The sequence below is a fragment of the Pteronotus mesoamericanus genome, unplaced genomic scaffold (genome assembly GCF_021234165.1).
Source record: "Pteronotus mesoamericanus isolate MK-2021 breed Mesoamerican mustached bat unplaced genomic scaffold, CSHL_Meso_final scaffold_167, whole genome shotgun sequence".
Lineage (NCBI taxonomy): Eukaryota > Metazoa > Chordata > Mammalia > Chiroptera > Mormoopidae > Pteronotus > Pteronotus mesoamericanus.
Window position 1 is genome coordinate 47,940,664 of NW_026555308.1, and position 18,374 is coordinate 47,959,037.

The following is an 18,374-nucleotide window of genomic DNA, read 5'->3' on the forward strand; positions in this document are numbered from 1 at the left end:
ATATACCTACATTAAACATACTATCTTGTTTCTAGTTAATACTTACTAAAAGTTTAATCTCCTTATTCAAAAAATTTTTATAAAAATACACTAGACTCTATTAGGTGGGCATCTCCAATTTTAAGTAACTTAAAGAAAACTAGATTAAATCATAAGGAAGCATATCATCTCAAGTAAAATTTGTGGTTTCAATTCCCAGTCAGGTCACATACCTAAGTTGCTGGTTCAATCCCTTGTCAGGGTGCATATGGGAGACAACCAATCTATATTTTCTCTCTCTCCCTTCCTCTCTATCTAAAATCAATAAAACATTATCAGGTGAGGATTAAAAATAAGTAAAAAAAATAATAAAAATGATAAGACACTGAAAACATATTATGAAAGAATTCTTGGTTTAACCAAATAATTCACTATATTCATTATGAGTTCTTTGAAAAAATAGCTTTACCCTTGTTCTATATAAATTTACCTTTTCCTTTATTGTTGTTCTATTCCAGTTGTCCCAATTTTCCCCCATTGCCCTCCCCTTCCGCACAGCCCCCGCTGCCATAGTCAGTCCACACCCTGTTATCCATGTCCATGGGTCATTTTTACTTGTTCCTTGACTAGACCCTTCCGCTTTTACCCCCCTTAGTCCCGGCCCCACATCCCTCTGGTCCCTGCCAGTCTGTCCTTTTTTTCATGCTTCTGGTTCTATTCTGCTCATTTGTTTGTTTTGTTCATTAGTTTCCACTTACAGATAAGATCATATGGCATTTATCTTTTGCTGCCTGGCTTATTTCACTTAGCATAATGCTCTCCAGTTCCATCCATGCTGTCACCAAAGGCTGGATTTCCTTCTTTCTTTCTTCTGCATAGTATTCCGCTTTGTAAATGTACGACAGTTTTTTGATCCTTTCATTTACTGACAGGCATTTATGCTGTTTCCAGCACTTAGCTATTGTAAACAATGCTGCTATGAACATTGGGGTGCATAGGTTCTTTTGAATTGGTGTTTTGGGATTCTTAGTATATAGTCCCAGCAGGGGAATCACTGGGTCAAAAGACAGTTCCATTTTTAGCTTTTTGAGGAAATTCCACACTGCTTTCCACAGTGGCTGCACCAGTCTGCACTCCCACCAACAGCGCACACGAGAGTTCCCTTTTCTCCTCATGCTGGCCGGCACCTGTTGTTTCTTGATTTGTTAATGATGGCCATTCTGATCTGTGCGAGGTGGTATCTCGTTGCGATTTTAATTTCCATTTTCCTGAAAGCCAGCGATGTCGAGTATCCCTTCATATGCTTATGGGCCCCCTGTGCGCCCTCTTTGGAAGATTGTCTGCTCATATTCTTTGCCCATTTTTTAATTGGATTTCCTGTCTTCCTGATGTTGAGCAAAAATACGGAACGCTTCGCGAATTTGCATATCCTCCTTGCGCAGGGGCCGTGCTAATCTTCTCTGTATCTTTTCAGTTTTAGTGTATGTGCTGCTGAAGCAGGCACTAAATTTACCTTTTGATTTGTTCTGGAGCAATTGCTTCATATGAGATGTACTATAATCAAACTTTTAAAAATCTATATATTAAGATTGCCTCCAGAATTATGAGGAAGAACAAATGCAGCTCCTGTTCCTAATGCTGCCACCTCCCCAAATGACACAAGCTAGAGAGCAATAGCTCTAGGCTGCAGATGTATGGAGCTGGGATATGTGACTCATTTAAACACATGTGGATTTTCTCCCTGGTTAATTCAGGAAAAGTTGAAATGACTATTTCCAGCATGATAAACAGAAATGTTAATCTGCCTAACCATTAATTATTGAGTAAGTATGTACTCTATTTCTAATTTACAAAATATATCTAAAATACCTTTAAGTGAAAATAATTAAGATGATTCAAAAAATTATTGAATATAATAAATTAATCAATTTTTAAATTTTAGTACTTTTGTAATTTGTGAAGCTACAATTACATTCTGAAAAATGAGTGGTAAAATTCTTCAGTACTTTTTTTTTCTGAAAAGAAAATGTAAATGTGGCGAGGTCACACACCTTGCCAGCAGAGAAGAGCCCTTGACGTGCTGCTCTGAGTCAGCCTGGAAATTTGCCTAGAAGCAGGGGTTCCATACTCCTAATTGACCTGCCAGTTTGAAATCTGTTCTTGGCAACAGTGGCTTCCTACAGAGTTGAAAATACTGTCCATCTTGAGCTCAGATAGCATATTTAGGCTGAAGCAACATGGTTTTCAAAATAAAACCCTTACATGAGAGGAAAAAAAAGTATGAATTTTTAATAAAGAAAGAAGTCAATAGCTTTTGGATTCAAAATATTAGATGTAAAATATACTCTCACATCTCTGAATCACTATTGCCAAGGAAATTTTATTAGTTACCTATATTCTTAGAGAGCAAATTTTCATTTCTCTGAGAATCATTAATTCTTGTTCAACTGGTATAATAAATTAGGTTGCAAGATTTTCGATGCAGAAAAAGGCAGGCAGAGTATTTTGCTTCTTAGTGAACGTCTTCAGGCTGACTCTCTCAGATACCATGAGAAATTTCTAAACTGTCCTCACGACACTTCTAGCTGCCAAGTTTCTAGCCCTTACAGCAGTCATTATAGGTGGGTGACTGGCTGCTGGGACTCTCGGCTTCAGCCGGCTTCCTCAGCACAGTCTTGGAAAGTGACCAGGAGTGAATGCCACACCCTTCATGCCATTTCCTCATTCAAAAATTTTATCCATAAATATCTCACTTCCATGACATACATTCATTGTGTCCTATTATTAGATAATCCTGCAAGAATAACTATAAAATTATATGATAATTTTTTATCTACCAGTTCTGACTCAGAGTTATGTAAAAATTATATTTTTTATCCTAGCTCTAGTTACCTCCCTTTTTTTTAAACTTTTCTTATGCGTATCTTGCTTCTTAGCTATAGTGACACATCCCAATTCTTTTATGCTACAAGTGGGGCAAAGCCCCAGAGAGGCTCCTGATTAAGAAAAAAAGTATGAAATGTCTCTGGAGTCACCCACTGGGTCCTAGAGATCTTCTCAAAGCACAGCAATTAGAATCAACACTTCTAGTAGTTTTTCCCCACATGGGACTTTTCCAGCTAGACCCACAGGTTCCTTGGTTTCATGATATGGAACTAGAAACAAGAGAAATTAGGAATTTCTGGAGCTCCTCAGAATACAAGATGCTTCCTGAAGTGTCTCTGGACCCTCACATTTGCCCATGGTCTCAGGCTTAACTTTCAGATAAGGAAAATTTAAAGGCTATCTAATCTGCTTAAAAACTACAGTTCAATGTTAACCAGTATATGGATAATGATTATACAGCAAGAGTCTTTTGTCTCTTCTGATAAAATGGGGGTTGGGGTGGGAATGGCTAAACCCATTCATTCATTCCTTCATCCTTCTGCAGGTAAATCACACTGATTTTCATCAAAGACTACCTTATACCACTTTTAGACCAAGCAGTATGATGATATTAACTTCACTGTTAGTCTAGTAGTGAGCATGGGATTTCTATTTGACCAATCAGAGTATTCAAGCCTCTGATCACAGTGATTGGTTCAAGAGAGAACACATGAGCCACTTAGAGCCAGTAATATACACGATTAGAATATTTTCTAAGATTATTGAAGAAAACAAACATTTCCCTTCCTTCCTTTTGTTGTTCTGGTTTTGGATTTTAAACTGTCGAGACATAAGCTTAAACTGCTGGTATCCATACTGCTACCCAAAGGGGAGCTTTCCTGAGAATGGAGCTAAGGCAAAGCAAGGCAAAGCCAAGCGGTGAAGAAAAATTGCCCCTGATAACATTGTTCGAGCTTCTAGATCCAGCCACAAATAAAGTCAATGCTGCCTTTGGACTTTTATGTTACATAAACCAGTGTTTTCTCAGTACTTATTCAGTGCTTAAAATTGTTTGAATATATATTTTTGAACTTGAAACTTTAAGCTCTCGATTAATTTAATCTACAAAGAAGACATAAGATTTTTTTATGAAAGCTAAAAATATATTAGGTTTTCTTATTACCATGGTTCTACCCTTTTGCATCAGAAACATTATCTGTTATCATCTCCAGAAATAAAACTGAATTTACAACTCATCAAGCAGAACTGATCCAACTGCTATAAGAGTGCTCCATTGGACTAATACTGTCCCTAGATGAGCCAATAAGATCCTATTTGTCCCTGGAGGCAGAACAGCAACAACAATTAGGCATCTGTGAAAATGAATGCCAAGCAGCCCCAGTAGCTGCAAGACAACAGGTAAACTCCCACTATCATATTCATTAGCTACCGCAGTGAGTGCCAAACCAGAAGGGAAAAAGATGACTGAATAAACTCCATCACTTTTAGTCTGCCAATTACTACATGCACAAAAACAAAATAAATGATATATCTGGTTTTGGAAAATGTGTCAGTACTTCAGGAGCCCCACCTTAAGTTGTATGAAAGTGTAATTTGGCAGAAATTGTCTTTGCATTACTCTCCCTTGAAAGCAGCTGTGTTTGAGTGAAATCTGAAAATCCCATTCAAAGGAGCACTTGGTTGAACATACTTTCCACTCAAAGGAAACATTAGCATTAATGAAAACCCATAACTCTTCAAATGAAAACCACCACAAATACTTAACCACTGGTCTTGACAGGATATGCTTTGTAGAGTACATGATATGAACTTAAATTTGGGAAAGAGAGTTACACAAATGTTAGTCATCATGCCCACAATTATAGGCTGGTGACTTAATGTTAGTGTGTTTAGAGGAAGAGGGGGCATAGTCAAGTGCTACTTATTTGGTCAAATGCTGGAAGGAAAAACATGATTCAATTTAACATGTTCCAACCCACATTAGAGGCTAAACTAAGCTATAGTTACTACAGGAACATCAGAGGGAAATCTGTGGCAGTGCTCTTGCCAATATCTGGGTAACATCAGAGTCTAGTGGATTACAAATCACTAGTATATGTCTGTAGGGGCACGAGAGGCCTCTCCTCTAGTCCTTAGCCATGAATTAATTCTTTCCAAATTCTATTTCTACTATTTTCACATGCTGTCCTGCCACCAACATAAATAGCTCTTAGAGTAACTTCTATTTAAAAAAATAGGGAGAGAGAGCTTTTTAAATATTAATAGTTTTGAGTTATGGAAAAATCTAAGAATTAATTTAATTGTATTTCTAATTATGGAGCAAAATAAAGGAGGGGACTATCAAATGTTTGCAAGCAATACTAAAATACATAACCCAAGATCTTAGATCAAGAAGGGTCCCAGTTGGCTAGAATGCTTGACAAATATGGTACTTTCTTGCTTTCTTGGGATTGATAAGATATATTTGAACACATTCCATGTATCACACTGTCTGACAAGATTATATCATACTTTCTCATTTTCCCCAGCTCAGTTTGTAATTTGTCTTGTTATGTTTATCCTTTATTTGACTGATTATTTCTCATTTTGCTGTTTCATATTATACATTAATACCTTTTCTGTGAATATTTATCTTAACATATTTTTGTATTAATGTATAATATCTCTTCTCTTTGATCCTCTTATAGTTCATGTACAGAATGATTTCTGATCTTTATTTCTCCAAAATCAAAACTTATTTGTTGTAAACAGGTAAAAAAAAAAAATGACTGCTTCAGTAAGCTGTCTACTGTAGTTGTGTCCAAACATTTACATATTTAAATATCCATCATTGTAAGTTTTAAATTTATCTTTTACCACAATAAAATTACATTGATTTTTTGAAATTAAGCATATAAGTATGTTGTTTATTCTGTGAATTCAAATTCAGGGTAGTAAAAATGTCATTATAAAACAGTGTTATAAAATAGACCACTGAATTTGAAAAAATTGAGATCCATTAATCCAGGGTTTTAAAGAAAGTTAAATGGGATATGTGTTAAGTGCCTAACAAAGTAATGAACATTCAGTATGTGCTCAATAAATACAAAATCTCGTAAGATGAGCAGAGATGATGACTTCTGATTCTAGAAGAAAAGATCTCAAAAATTGCACAAACAAAAAGGCATTTCAAATAGAATTATGATTAGTTTTGGCAGAAATAGAGACAGAAATCTCCAGTCATGGAAAAATGTTTGAGCAAGGGTGTATATATAAAATATTTTATATTTATTTTATATATTTTTATATATAATATTTTTATATATTTAATTACAAAATATATAATATTTTATATATTATGCTTTACCTCACAAGAAAAGTAGAGGCTGAGAGTGATCTAGTGTTTAATGTTTTAATTGATAACTGATTTAAGTGTTAAAGATTTAGGCTTGATGTGAAAATACCACAAAGTTAGGACAACTATCTTAAGGAAATGTCAAGACAAGAGAACAGGTAGGAGGATCTGAGTGTCAAAAAGTTGGATGAAAAAAGCTGGCGAGAGGAAGACAAAGTGTCAATAGGAAAAAAAAGTTTATTCAAGTTCATTCCTTGAAACAGGTAGAACTAGGTAGGCTGTATCCAGAAAGAGTTGGTAACTTAAGCCATGGATAAAGTGGATAATAGCAAGGCCTAAAATGCCTGAAAGAGAAGGAGTAGCATCAAAGTAAAGATAACAGAATCATTCTGTAAAGACCTCAAGAGTTGTTATTAGTATATATACCACTGATTAAAAGCAGTGTATAAGGAAGGGCACATGTATAAATTATAATAATATCAATATGGAAAAGCCTGAATTTTCCAGACTCCTTTGTCGATATCTGACCTATGTCATGTAAAAAAAAATGAAACCCAAAAAAGTGAGTTCAGGTTTTAATGGGAATGAATTTAGAGGTGGTTTGTCCAAGTTGGTCCATTTATTTCACAGATGGATTACAGGTTAAAAGAAGCAAGAAACATTAGTGAAGTTTCTCTAATACTGCCTTGTTCAATAAAAGAAGTGGATCAAGAAGACCCTGGTGGGTGTGGCTCAGTGGCTTGAGCACAGGCCTGCCAATTGAAAGGTGGCCGGTTCGATTCCTGGTCAGGGCACATGCTTGGGTTGTGGGCCAGGCCCCTTACTGGGTATGTGTGAGAGGCAATGAATCAATGTTTCTCTCATGCACTGACAGTTCCCTCTATCTGTTTCTTCCTCTTTTCCACTCTCTTTGAAAATAAATAAATGAAATCTTTTTTTTCAAGAAGTCCCTCAAGAAGGGAAGGAGATGCTCTCCAATTCCATCCATGCTGTCGCAAAGTTTAGTACTTCTTTTTTTCTTTCTGCTGCGTAGTACTCCATTGTGTATATGTACCTTAACTTTTTGATCCAATCATCTACTGATGGGCATTTAGGTTGCTTCCAACACTTGGCTATTGTAAATTGTGCTGCTATGAACATTGGGGTGCATAGGTTCTTTTGTATTGGCGTTTTGGTGTTCTCAGGGTAGAGTCCCAGCAGTGGAATTGCTGGATCAAAAGGCAGTTCCATTTTCAGCTTTCTGAGGAAATTCCACACTGCTTTCCATAGTGGCTGCACCAGTCTGCATTCCCACCAACAGTGGACTAGGGTTCCCTTTACTCCACAGCCTCGCCAGCACCTGTTGTTTGTGGATCTGTTTATGATGGCCATTCTGACCGGTGTCAGGTGGTACCTCATGGTGGTTTTGATCTGCATTTCTCTGATGGCTAGTGATGCAGAGCATCCTTTCAAATGCCTCTGGGCCCTCTGTATCTCCTCCTTAGAAAAGCGTCTGCCCAGGTCCTTTGCCCATTTTTTGATTGGATCGTTTGTCTTCTTGGAGTAGAGTCGAGTGAGTTCTTTATGTATCTTGGAGATCAAACCTCTATCTGATGTATCATTAGCAAATATATTTTCCCATACGGTTGGCTCCCTTTTCATTTTGCTGATGTTTTCTTTTGCCGTGCAGAAGCTTCTTATTTTGATGGGGTCCCACTTGTTTATTCTTTCCTTTATGTCCCTTGCTTTAGGAGACATATCAGTGAAAAAATTGCTGCGTGGGATATCTGAGAGTTTCCTGCCAATGTTCTCCTCGAGGACTTTGATGGTGTTGTGACTTATATTTAAGTCTTTGATCCATCTTGAGTTTATTCTTGTGTATGGTGTCAGCTGATAATCCAATTTCAATTTTTTGCATGTAGCCGTCCAGCTCTCCCAACACCATTTGTTGAAGAGGCTGTTATTGCTCCATTTTATGCTTCTGCCCCCTTTGTCGAATATTAGATGTCTATAGAGACCTGGGCTTATTTCTGGGCCTTCTTTTCTGTTCCATTGGTCTATGGTTCTGTTCTTGTGCCAGTACCAGATTGTTTTGAGTATGGTGGCTTTGTAGTAGAGTTTGATGTCCGGTATTGTGATCCCTCCTACTTTGTGTTTCTTTCTCAAAACTGCTGCGGCTATTCGGGGTCGTTTATTGTTCCATATAAATTTTTGAAATGTCTGTTCTATTTCTGTGAAATACGTCATTGGTATCTTAACAGGGATTGCGTTGAATCTATAAATTGCTTTGGGTAGTATGGACATTTTGAGGATATTAATTCTTCCAATCCATGAGCACGGTATATGCTTCCATTTATTTGTGTCTTCCTTAATTTCTTTTTTCAATGTTGTATAGTTTTCTGCATACAGGTCTTTTGTGTTTTTGGTTAAATTTATCCCTAGGTACTTTATCTTTTTTCGTGCTATATCGAATGGTATATTTTTTCTGTTTTCTTCTTCTATTGCATTGCTGGTGTACAAAAACGCCTTTGATTTCTGAATGTTGACTTTGTATCCTGCTGTTTTGCCAAATTCATTTATTAGGTTGAGTAGTTTTTTGGTAGAGTCTACAGGGTTCTCTATGTACACTATCATGTCATCTGCAAACAATGATAGTTTTACTTCCTCCTTTCCTATTTGGATGCCTTTTATCTCTTTCTCTTGTCTGACCGCTGTGGCTAGGACTTCCAATACGATGTTGAAAAGAAGCGGTGAGAGCGGACATCCTTGTCGTGTTCCCGATCTTAGTGGGAAAGCTTTCAGTTTTTGCCCGTTGAGTATGATATTAGCTGTAGGTTTTTCTGATCTCACCTATAAGAGGAACCTAACCAACAATGCAAAGATGCAAGGAAAATATGACCAGCAACACTGAAAGGAAAAGAAATCAACAGAGACAAGAGAGAAGGGGGGGGGCAGGGAAAGGGAAGGGAAGGGGAAAGTCAAGGAACATATAGCAAGGACTCATGGACAAAACCAAAGGGGAAGAGCTGAGGGAGGGAAGGTGGGAGGGGGCAAGGGAAAGAGGTGGGGGGGAGGCAGAGACAAATGTATTTAAAAAGTAAATAAAAAGAAAAAAGAAAAAAATAGGTGAATTATCCCATCTAAAAAAAAAAAAAAAAAAAAAGAAGGGAAGGAGAAAGCGTATTTCCTTCCCATTCTTTTCCATTTCCAAGAGTACACCTGACCAGTACTGTCTTTTTATTGACAGGACATTAAGGATCAAAACCATCATGGTACCAGTTAAAAAATCTATGTTGTGATAATGAATTCCAAAGTCTAAAATGTGCTTTGAGCTCCTTAGAGATGTTTTACATGTATATGTGTAGTATATGATTGTTAATGAAATTTGCATTAATAGTATGACACCTAATGTGTTTGCCAGTTAAATGAATCTAGAGGTAATGTGTGTATTGCCATATTTAATGCTCATTAATAACAACTTTAAACAATCTTATAGGACTTTCATTTTCAAAATACCAATAATAATATTATAGTGGGAAAGAATTTGTTTAGATGTTATTTGACTCTTTTTAACTTTTTCAAGCATGGTTGGCAAAAACATTTGTTTGAATCCTTATACTGAATTAGTAAAGTGTATGTGCAAACAACTATTTTTGTTCATTAAAAAAAAAACTGAACTAATTCTGTTGCCTATAAAACTATGTGCATTGTGGCATTACCTGTCATGGTGAAAACTTTGAAGTGACATATCTGTCAAAAGTGATTGGAGTTTAAGAGAATGTAATGCAAATACTTAAACTCATGTACAGACTTGTATTTATTGACTTTGGGATAAAGTATACAATATATGATTAAATTTTCTTAAGTCAGTTACAAATCAATTTACGGGTATGTGTGCAATATATCTGTGTGTCTAGAAAGTAAGGGTGTTTATATTTGTAAGAAAAAAAATATTATGCTAAGCGAAATAAGCCAGGGGGCGAAAGACAAATACCATATGATCTCACCTATAAGTGGAACCTAACCAACAATACAAAGATGCAAGGAAAATAAGACCAGCAACACTGAAAGGAAAAGAAACCAACAGAGACAAGAGGGAAGGAGGGAGGAGGAGCGGGGGAAAAGGAAGGGAAGGAGAAAGTCAAGGAACATATAGCAAGGACTCATGGACAAAACCAAAGGGGAAGAGCTGAGGGAGGGAAGGAGGGAAGGGGCAAGGGAAAGTGGTGGGGGGTAGGCAGAGACAAATGTATTTGAAAAAATAAATTAAAAAAAATAGAAAACTCACATGAAAAGATCAATGTTCTCTCTGGTAAGAAGATTATATAATATATAAATATGGAAATACCGTTCTACCCACTATCCAGCTTTAAATTACCTTAATATTTTAGCACATAAGTTTCCAAGCTGTTTCATTTTACATTCTAATGCAACTGGAAGCCAGTGTAACACCATTCTTGATTTCATTTTCCTTTCTCTTTCTTCCCCAGAAGTAATCCATATCCTGATTTGATTTTTATCTTTTAATCCTTTTAAAATGATTTTAAATATTTTAATTTCATTTATATATATTACCAATATATAGTTTTTTTCCTTGCTTTTAATGAGTCACTATTTGGTGTCGTATTGAATTTATCATTTTCCATGTTCTTTTCCCATTCGACATTATGCTTTAGAGATGCATCAACTTTAATCACGGATGTCCACTTCATTCATCATTACTGAAGAAGAAAAGTGGTCAGGATTAAGACTGTGGAACTAAACTGGATTAAAATTCTAGCTTTGATACTTATCAGCTGTGTGTTACCTTGGATAAGGTATTTAAACCTCATGTACCTCATTTTTCTCACTTATAAAGTGGAAACATTTAATAGTCTTTATTTCACAGGGTTATGGTAAAGATTACCATATCTACATGATATAGGTAAATCATGTAGAACAGCACAACACAATATTTAAGTTTGTTAAGTATAACATATTCCACTTTATGAAATGTATCCATTGTATCTCATTAAATATTTAGATATATCTAAGATTTTTTAAATCACTGCTCAGTGTGTTGTATTCTATTGTTTATGGTACATCTTTGAAGAGGAGCCTCCTCAAGGTGTATGTTGTGATGTGGAACTGCTGGGTCATAGAAGATGGAGATGCTCAATATCACCAGGTACTGTCACAGAACTCTCTGGAGTTGTTTGCTGATTTACAATTGAATAATGTCTTATATTAGTTGTTAAAGTTTAAATTTTAATAAAATAAAATGTATTGTCCCCTTTCCTTAAAATTTAATTCCTTTATAGTTTTACTAATAAATTATGTCATCTCCTAGAGTTATAAGGATATGACATGTCTATTTTATAAGATGTGGATAACTAATATATGCTCTTTAATATATTGGAAGAGTTTATTTTCTTTCTTAAGCTTTTATTTGTTACATAGTATTACTGTAAAAATATATATGTTTTAAATTAGAAAAAATATTTCCATTGAAACAACAACAAAAAAACAGTCCGTGGATTTCCCAATGAATCCATTGTATTAACAGTATTAACAGTAAGAGAAAGGAAGACTAGAAAGCTAACATACATTGATCCAGTTTCTAGGCTCTGCCAGGCTTTTTCACATACAGAAGCAGCTCTCCTAACTAATCCCCCTGAAAGTAAATATTAGAAGTGCACATTACTCCCCATTTCCTTTGTTAATCATGTTGATCAACTTCAAATTGGTCATTTCAAATACTATACATTGCTGATTTAACCAATTTTCAATTAACAAATCATACTATCTGTCACAATGAAGTCAGGTAAGTGACATCCTATTGCCATTAAATGACATTGCATTATTTAATTTTCATTAGATTCCTGTGAGGTAGTTACAATTTCACCATTTTTACAGGAAACTAAGACTAGGAGAGGTTATGTAGTTTGTCCAAGTTCACACAAGTTAAAGTGACAATGCAGAGATTTGAATGACTCCAAATCCAATACCTTATTAATTGTCATCAGTTATGTTTCTTTTAGACATAGCTTAATGTTGAAATCAAAATATCTTTGGGTTCATTCACAACAGCTTTTTCTAGAAAACATGATGGTCTGAAGCACTGACTTTAAGTGAATTTTTATTTTCCACTCTCATTTTAAGTGAACTTCTAAGTCTACCTCTAAATTCTATAATTTACTTAAGAATGTAAATACCTAGTGACGCAAGTGCTCATACACACACACACACACACACACACACACACACAAGAATGTGGGATCTGATGGAATTAGTCCCACTCTAAGTTAATTATGACTATTTATTGTACAGAAATTCAATTTTAAAAAAGTAAGCTATATTGAAAGGAAAACCTTAGAAACATATTTCAAAAAGAAGTAAAACCAGTGTTTAATTTTGATTTTATTCAAAAATTTGACTTCAGTTCTACTCACATCTGTATAAACTTTGGAATATGATTTTACAACCTAGTTACTTTCAGCACTGATAAAACAAAACAACACTCAAGGCCATTCTGAAAACTGAATTACAGATTTGACAATACTCAGCCACATCTTGAGCCATGAAAAATGAGAAAAACATTACAAATGTGTTCCTTCTAATGTGGAAATCCCTCAGTCACTGGGACTGGCTATTGTTTGTAGCTATTTATTCGTTTGCGTAACACTCATTCCATTTCTGTTTTGCTGCATGTCTAATTGTGGGGCTTTCACTGCTATTATGGCTTTCCTAGCTATGAATACTGATGTCATTGTATCAAGTGCAATTGTGTTTCATAGATGATATGAACCTAGAATCTGCCGCATACAGCTGGGCGACTATTTGCCAAGCACAAGGTGCTCTACCTTTCTTCTAATACCCAATTATGTAACAAAGCCAAGCGTCTCCCATTAAGGTGTAATGAACACAGATCTCAAGGCACAACAAAAGACTTTATCATGGATCTTTAGTGCTGGGAATTTGGTATTCTATTTCCTGAATGTAACAACACTTGGTCATCATAGACAAAGTCTAAGATACAAGAACAGATTTTCCTCTGCAAGGACAGCACTACTTGATATGTTTCCATAACAAAAATCTCTCTTAAATCAATCTCAAGCCTTTCTTCCTCATAGTATCATTGAAAAGGTAATTTAATATTACTTAATTATATTTTCAAAGGAAAAATTATCTTTGTACTTTGCATTACTTTTTATTATGTTACTCCTTGAATTTTGCCAGCTGGAAAATCAACTGCCTCTTTCTAGGTTAGCTAGTTTATATATAAATTTTTAAAAATAAATAAAAACTACAGCAATCAATAGAATATAGTGGATATATGAATAGATTCTTAAGTCAAAGTGTTGTGTCCTAATCTGGACTATTTTTTACTACTGGGTAACTATATATAAGATGTATATATATCTTAATTTTCTACTACTCGAAGTTCATTTGTTAAATCAATAAAAATAGAACAGACTTCCTAAGTTAGGTAAAGATTAAATGAACTAATACATGAAATATGCTTAGCACAACAAACAGTACATATAAATTGGACAAATATCTCTAATGCTTTTAACCATGTCTGTTCTTAACACAGTGTATATGTACAGTGTATATATATATATATATTTATATGTGTATATATATGTATATATATAAAAGTAGGTTTATAGTTGTGAGTATACAAAACACATAGTTGATTCTTACATTATTTATTAACATATTATTTCCATACAAATAACTATAAACCTACTTTTGTCCCGCCCTCTATATGATTTTTGGTTCATTGTTTCTTCCTGTAAATGTGCCTTTGTTTCCAATTTATTCCTTCTGTCTTTACATTTTGTCATTGTTGATATTCCTTTCCCATCCCCTTTTCATGTTTGTTGCATTATTTTGTCCATAAAGGTATTCACTTTACCCAACCTTTCAATCAATTGGAAAGAATCTTGTTTATTGCCCAGGAAAAAAGAAGAGAGATAGAATACACAAGCCTGGCTTATAGCAGGAAATAACAACTGATAAATTGGGCCCAGTAAAAAATGCGAAAGAGCAGCAGGGCCTGTGATGGGTGCAATTGCTCCTTCTTCTTCTTAAAACATTCAATATAAGAAATTTTTAAAAAATGTTAAAGCATATTTGAATGCTTATTTAACTTCAAGGCACTAAATTTCCAAGCCCATGTCTAACATGTTAGATCTAGAAATGACCTCAAAAGTTGAAGAATTAGCAACATTAAGGAAAGCAGAGAACAAATATTTACTAAATACCTCTCTTATGTTCCATGTCCTGAGCTAGATACTTCATAATATTGACAGGGATGGAGTGAAGAAAAAAAAAGACAAAAAGGAATAGAACTAACATTTTCTGAGGTACTGCTGTGTGTCTATAGCCAAAAGGATGATAGTCCACAAAAGCAAGCAAGACATATATCATTTTCTTCAAAGTAAACTGAAGATGACACTGGATCCTCATTCTCCTAGGGCTACTGGGAAACTCAAGATAACCCATGGATCGGAGGTGAAGTCTTTAGCCCTCTTTGGGAAAGTACATATATGAGATCTAGTTGTGCAACCCAACAAAACGAAACTAGAAAATGTTCTTAAGGGCAGTTGTATGGTCCTTCGCAGACAAGTATCTCTGCTGCTTCCAAGTGGAGGCTGGTGTAGCCCGTGGCAGGTCCCCATTTCTCTAGGTGTATAATGTAGGCACCACTCCCTGTTCCCGTTCCATTTTCCCAGGCTATAGGTAAGAGTTCACACCAAATGCACAGTTAGGCTTCTAGGAAATGCACAGTCAGGCTTCTTTGCTTACTTGAGAACACTTCTTCTCTGTTGTTGCTTTCACTTATTTCACTTTGCTCTTTCTGGATAACCCTTTACATGAACTCAGACTTACAAAAACTAAAGGCAATCGGGAAACATCTTCAGGCAACCTTCAGCCTGAACTCTTCCTTTGCAATAAGAAAGCTCAAAGGCCTGGCTAACATCACAGAATGGAGAGGGAAGAAAAAAAAAACAGCATAGCACAGAATGAAAATAGCAGTTTATTTTAATTCTTCAAACTGAAGTAAAAATAGAATAGCAATTACTATCTCAATAAATTATCCTGACATATGCTAGGTTTACGTATGTCAACTAATCTGATTTACATTACCAATCCAGTTTTACAAAAAGAAAACTTGGACTCAGATTTGATTAGAACCTAATACTATAGCTTAGAGAACTGAGCAACATGAGGTCAGAACCTGAGGGTACCAGCAAAGAACAAGTTCTTTTTCCTAGACCAGTCTGGGGGGGGGGGGCGTGGACTAGAAGGTTCTTTGGGGAAGCTACTACCCTGAACCGGAGAACAAGTTATTTTTAGTTTGGCAGTAGCCGCAAGCAGGAAATGGCAATAGCAAAAATAATAACACCAAACTGGTCTTCTGAGGACCACTACAAGTGCGAATCACTATATTCTACAGCTTGCTCTGAGTACTTGCTTGCATCTTGTAATTATTGTCACTACAAAAAATGGAAATTCGCTACGGGCCTTGAACTTCTGGGTTGGGTATGCAAACCAGTTTCCTGTGCTAGGTCACAGCAGGGCTAAGGCAGCATTTGTCTAACCTTTCAGTTTCAATAACAGAAGGCAGCTTTGCTAACTAACAAGATTCATAAAGTGGAGAGACTGTCAAATATTGGAAGGGGTTCAGATGCAAGTTGGCCAAAATGAAAGATAAGTGGCCTCTATGTTGAATAAAGTATAGCTTAGATACTGGCTCCTTGATAAAAACCAGAGTTTCATTTGAAAAGAAAATGGATTGGTTCCCCTCAGAGTGGCAGCTAACAGAGTGACTTTTGGGGAAATCATTCCTAAGTGCATTGGGCTGCTTCTTGCTTGCAGAACAGAAATTACTGGCTATTGGTTAAAATGCCTTGTGAATTAATTTTCAGCCTCATTTATTCTCTGGCTGAGCATAAAGGCAATTTCAAAGGGAGAAAAATGGCCCCAATAGGCGTTACCACAAATCTTTTGAGAGATGAGAAATATTAGCAACTAGTAAAATTTAATTCCAAATTCAAACAACTATCACTGTTGTAGTTAATAGTTCAGGGCGTGTACTTTGCAGATTCACAGAAAAAGACTATTGTTTGAGCTTAGATTTCAATGATTTCTTTTGGTATCCAATTTGCTTATAATTGCTCCTGCACAAGACAATGTATTTAAGCATTGAATCCAACCTCTGTAAACCTTCTCACCAGGGGCCTAAATGGATGATTTTATTAATCCTCTTTTCTAATTAATTATCTCCCCTCACTGTAATAAAAATGGTTCTTTGTTAACTGTTGGTTATTGTTATTTTTTCCTATGGCTCCATGGATTGACAGTTTCTCTAATTACTTGAAATAATTTCACCATAGGACGATTCTTATGAAGATTAAACAATCTCTAAGAATTATGAAGAAGCAGGTATACTTATTCCAGTTACTTAAAATGTAACATGACATGGAAGTGACATGGTAGTGACAACCTTTGCATATTTTATACTTGCCTCTAATAGTGAAGTAAATTAGCTACATTCATTTCTGGGTGATTGCATGGCAGTGAATGAAAGGTAAAATATGAATCTAAACTAAAGGTGATGTTTACATTTCCAGTCAGAGCAGAATCCCCTGGGTAGGATGATGATGCTTTATTATCTCAATTTTTGGTATGATTTAAGTTATATTCAGATGACTAATTGTTTTAATCTCAAGCTCCAAAAACAAAAGCCCACCTTTTATTGTGGTGGTAGAACACATTACATGAACTTTTCTTCTTCATGATGTGTTCTGCACTGGAGTGATGGAAAAGATTGGAGAACAAGATTGAAAAATTTTAAACTGTCAAAGTAGAGTTAAAAATAGGAAATAAGAATCTTTAGGTTGTTTGTATCTGTGCCTCTAAGTTTGTTTCTGTATTGCTTTTTAAAAATTTTTGACTACAAATTGTTTACAGTGTCACTTTTTAATATTAGAGCTCATGGACAATCTCAGAGGTAATTTTATCTTTCCCTTAAATTGACATATGGCCTTGAGAAATTAACCATTTTCATTATTGAACATTATAAAGGAGATTCTGGTATGTGCTGATTGAAGCATAAATTATCACAGCATGATATTCAATTTAAGCAAGTTTTCTTATTTATTCTCTTCAGTAACACAATGCACAGTGTATGCTGGGTCTCTTTGCTCAGAATCACCAATTAAAGAATAAATTGTCTAAATATGAGGAAAACATATACCACTAAAATTCTCTTGCAAATGTTAGTGAAGGACCAAAGGGAAATACCTGCTTTACAGATAAAAATGGAGAGGTTACTGCTGCCTCAGAAACTAGGCATAACTTTTTCTAGTCACACTGCATCCCAGCAGAATGAATTAGTCTAAAGAATGAGATACCTCCAGGCGACAAAAGTATCCACTCTGATGATAAATAGTAAAATAAGTCTTTATTTAGCTACTTTGATTTGAAAGCCTTTTAAAACAGATTATATTATCTCCCACCCTCAATTTTATAAACAGAAGGTATTGAGTACAACCGAAAGTTTCCTTGATATCACAGATGATGATGATGATGATGGTGATGATTACAATGTTCAGCATATAATCACACAGCAATGTGCAAGATTCAGTTCTTCTGTCTTTGCTATTGAATTATGAACTATTTCTTCTCCCAAACTTATTCTCTTTCTTCAGCAAGAGTCCTCCTATCTTTTAAAAAGTGATTAGGACAAGAAAACTTTAAAAATAAATTATTATGAGTTAAAAAATAAGGACACGATGATTCCTCTCAGTTGTGTTCTATAGTTCTTAATGGGTTCTCTTGAGAGATTTCTGTAACAAATATGAAATAAAAATTAACTTCTCTCTAATAGTTTAAACACAATTTATGAAATAATAACATGCAAGACAATAAATATTTGGCAATGAAAGTGAATTCTCCCTCAGACTTAAACAAATGAGATGAGTCTTATAATTATTTGGCTTAGTGCTTGGAGAGTTTCTAAACCAAGACCAGAAGAATGGGATCCCAGCTGAATCCTGGTATACGCCCGGTGTCAAGGAGGCAGAACTGAGAGTCTGAAAAGACCAAGATGGCTAGAATTTACATGACAGAGTACTGAACAGGAAAAAGCTGCAAAAATAGAAAGTTCCAGCTATGTGCTAAAGATTTCCTTAAGTATCCAGCA

At 35.3% G+C, this 18,374-nt stretch overlaps 1 non-coding gene across 1 annotated transcript; it reads right to left on the reverse strand.

Annotated features, from left to right (window-relative positions):
* Positions 1-1,376: 1,376 nt before the first annotated feature.
* LOC129083974 (U6 spliceosomal RNA) lies at positions 1,377-1,483 on the reverse strand. The gene has a single exon (XR_008530539.1). It is a non-coding gene; the product is annotated as a U6 spliceosomal RNA (small nuclear RNA).
* Between the last annotated feature and the right edge of the window lie 16,891 nt (positions 1,484-18,374).